Below are 4287 nucleotides of genomic sequence, written 5' to 3' on the forward strand. Positions count from 1 at the left end.
CAGCTGTTGTTCCATGTCCAGTTCTAACTGTTGCTTCCTGACCTGCATACAGGTTTCTCAAGAGGCAGGTCAGGTGGTCTGGTATCCCCATCTCTTTCAAAATTTTCCACTGTTTATTGTGATCCACACAGTCAAAGGCTTTGGCATAGTCAATAAAGCAGAAATAGATGTTTTTCTGGAACTCTCTTGCTTTTTCCATGATCCAGAGAATGTTGGCAATTTGATCTCTGGTTCCTCTGCTTTTTCTAAGTCCAGCTTGAATATTTGGAAGTTCATGGTTCACATACTCTTGAAGCCTGGCTTGGAGAATTTTGAGCATTACTTTACTAGCGTGTGACATGAGTGCAATTGTGCAGTAGTTTGAGCATTCTTTGGCATAGCCTTTCTTTGGGATTGGAATGAAAACTGACCTTTTCCAGTCCTGTGGCCACTGCTGAGTTTTCCAAATTTGCTGCCATATTGAGTGAAGCACTTTCACAGCATCATCTTTCAGGATTTGAAACAGCTCAACTGGAATTCCATCACCTCCTCTAGCTTTGTTCGTAATGATGCTTCCTAAAGCCCACTTGACTTCACTTTCTAGGATGTCTGGCTCTAGGTCAGTGATCACACCATCGTGATTACCTTGGTCATGAAGATCTTTTTTGTACAGTTCTTCTGTGTATTCTTGCCACCTCTTCTTAATATCTTCTACTTCTGTTAGGTCCATACCATTTCTGTCCTTTATCGAGCCCATCTTTGCATGAAATGTTCCCTTGGTATCTCTAATTTTCTTGAAGAGATCCCTAGTCTTTCCCATTTTATTTTTTTTCCTCTATTTCTTTGCACTGATCACTGAGGAAGGCTTTCTTACCTCTCTTTTTTATTCTTTGGAACTCTGCATTCAAATAGGTATATCTCTCCTTTTCGCCTTTGCCCTTCTCTTCTCTTGTTTTCATAGCTATTTGTAAGGCTTTCTCAGACAACCATTTTGCCTTTTTGCATTTCTTTTTCTTGGGGATGATCTTGATCACTGCCTCTTGTATAATGTCAGAAACCTCCATTCATAGTTCTTCAGGCACTCTGTCTATCAGATCTAATCCCTTGAATCTATTTGTCACTTCCACTGTATAATCGTAAGGGATTTTTTTAGGGCATACCTGAATGGTCTAGTGGTTTTCCCTACTTTCAATTTAAGTCTGAATTTGGCAATAAGGGGTTCATGATCTGAGCCACAGTCAGCTCCGGGTCTCATTTTTGCTGACTGTATAGAGCTTCTCCATCTTTGGCTGCAAAGAATGTAATCAATCTGATTTCAATATTGACCATCTGGAGATGTCCATGTGTAGTCTTCTCATGTGTTGTTGGAAAAGGGTGTTTGCTATGACCAGTGTGTTCTCTTGGCAAAACTCTATTAGCCTTTGCCCTGCTTCATTCTGTACTCCAAGGCCAAATTTGCCTGTTACCCCAGGTATTTCTTGGCTTCCTACTTTTGCGTTCCAGTCCCCTATAATGAAAAGGACATCTTTTTTGCCTGTTAGTTCTAGAAGGTCTTGTAGGTCTTCATAGAACCGTTCAATTTCAGTTTCTTCAGCATTACTGGTTTGGGCATAGACTTGGATTACTGTGATATTGAATGGTTTGCCTTGGAAACGAACAAAGATCATTCTGTTGTTTTGGGGATTACATTCAAGTACTGCATTTTGGAGTCTTCTGTTCACTGTGATGGCTACTTCATTTCTTCTAAGGGATTCTTGCCCACAGTAATAGATATAATGGTCATCTGAGCTAAATTCACCCATTCCAGTCCATTTTAGTTCACTGATTCCTAAAATGTCTATGTTCACTCTTGCCATCTCCTGTTTTTGTTTTGGCTCCATATCAATAACCTCAGATAACCCTTATGGCAGAAAGTGAAGAGGAACTAAAAAGCCTCTTGATGAAAGTGAAAGTGGAGAGTGAAAAAGTTGGCTTAAAGCTCAACATTCAGAAAACGAAGATCATGGCATCTGGTCCCATCATTTCATGGGAAATAGATGGGGAAACAGTGGAAACAGTGTCAGACTTTATTTTTCTGGACTCCAAAATCACTACAGATGGTGACTGCAGCCATGAAATTAAAAGACGCTTACTCCTTGGAATGAAAGATATGACCAACCTAGATAGCATATTCAAAAGCAGAGACATTACTTTGCCAACAAAGGTCCATCTAGTCAAGTCTATGGTTTTTCCTGTGGTCATGTATGGATGTGAGAGTTGGACTGTGACGAAGGCTGAGCGCCAAAGAATTGATGCTTTTGAACTGTGGTGTTGGAGAAGACTCTTGAGAGTCCCTTGGACTGCAAGGAGATCCAACCAGTCCATTCTGAAGGAGATCAGCCCTGGGATTTCTTTGGAAGGAATGATGCTAAAGCTGAAACTCCAGTACTTTGGCCACCTCATGCAAAGAGATGACTCATTGGAAAAGACCCTGATGCTGGGAGGGATTGGGGGCAGGAGGAGAAGGGGACGACAGAGGATGAGATGGCTGGATGGCATCACTGACTCGATGGATGTGAGTCTGAGTGAACTCCGGGAGTTGGTGATGGACAGGGAGGCCTGGCGTGCTGCGATTCATGGGGTCGCAAAGTGTCGGACATGACTGAGTGACTGATCTTATCTGATCTGATCTTCATTCTTTCTGGAGTTATTTCTCCTCTAATTTCCAGTAGCATATTGGGCACCTGCCAACCTGGGGAGTTCATCTTTCAGTGTCCTATTTTTTTGCCTTTTCATACTGTTCATGGGGTTCTCAAGGCAAGAATACTGAAGTGGCTTGCCATTCTCTTCTCCAGTGGACCACGTTTTGTCAGAACTCTCCACCATGACCTGTCCATCTTGGGTGGCCATAGATAGATAGAGCTAGGGATGGCTCATAGTTTCATTGAGTTAGATAAGGCTGTGGTCCATGTAAACAGACTGATTAGTTTTCTATGATTGTGGTTTTCAGTCTGTGTGCCCTCTGATGGAGAAGGATAAGAGGATTATGGAAGCTTCCTGATGGGAGAGACTGACTGAGAGGGAAACTGAGTCTTGTTCTGATGAGTGGGGTCATGCTCAGTAAATCTTTAATCCAGTTTTCTGTTGAAGGGCAGGGCTGTGTTCCCTCCCTGGTATTTGACCTGAGGCCAAACTATGGTGGAGGTAATGAAGAAAATGGCAACCTCCTTCAAAAGGTCCCATGCACGCACTGCTACACTCTGTGCCCCCAACCCTGCAGCAGGCCACCACTGACCCACACCTCCTGGGTCATGCACCGGCAAGTCTGGGTCAGTCTCTTGAGTCACTGCTCCTTTCTCCTGGGTGCTGGTGCACACAAGGTTCTGTTTGTGCCCTTCAAGAGTCTGTTTCCCAGTCCTGTGTAAGTTCCGGTGGCTCTATGGCACGGATAATGGTGACCTCTTCCAGGAGGGCTTATGCCATACCCAAGCCTGCTGCACCCAGAGCCCCTGCCCCTGCAACAGTCCACTGCTGACCCGTCCCTCCTCAGGAGACACCCAGACACAGTTCTGTCTCACTCTCTGGGTCCTGCTGGCAGAAGGTATGTTTGAGTATTTCTGGTGGGTATGGGATTTGATTCTAAATGTGATTTCGCCCCTCCTACCATCTTGCTGGGGCTTCTCTGCCCTTGGATGTAGGGTAACTCCTCACAGTCAACATGGATCAGCCATATGTATACATGTTTCATATACATTTTACCAAAAAAATTTTATGAATTCTTGCAATTCATTAAGAAGAAAAAATTAGACAATTGGGCAAAAAATATGAGCAGAAACCCGAGTCCAAAAAGCAAATGGGAAAAACATGTTCAGCCTCCCCATTAAGGAAAATGTAAATTAAACAATAATGGGATACAATTTCTCATTCATAAATTGGCAAAATTTAAGTCTGACAGTAATGAGTGGATCCTGTGAAACAGTTGAAACTCACATTGCTCTTGGGGATGAATGTAAATTGGCACAGAAGCTGGCAAATGTGTCGACAATAAGCACACCCATTAGTGGGGAAGAAGGTCAGTATATAATACCCCTCCCTTCCCACCCCAAATTCTGAAGCAACTGACAAAAAGGAGGAACACCGGGATCAAAAGACATTGTTTAGAAACAGAGTATTTGGGTGGAACTGTGGCTGAATTTAATCAGCAATTAATATAGCTCGGAATAGATAGTGAAACCATCTCCCACGTATCAGTACAACTGCTATTGGGACTTGGCGTCTTCTCATTTGGGGAGAGAGTGAGAATGGTTTTGTGAGAAGATGGAGACACAG

Source organism: Bison bison, unplaced genomic scaffold (assembly GCF_000754665.1).
Source record: "Bison bison bison isolate TAMUID 2011002044 unplaced genomic scaffold, Bison_UMD1.0 scf7180017864506, whole genome shotgun sequence".
NCBI lineage: Eukaryota > Metazoa > Chordata > Mammalia > Artiodactyla > Bovidae > Bison > Bison bison.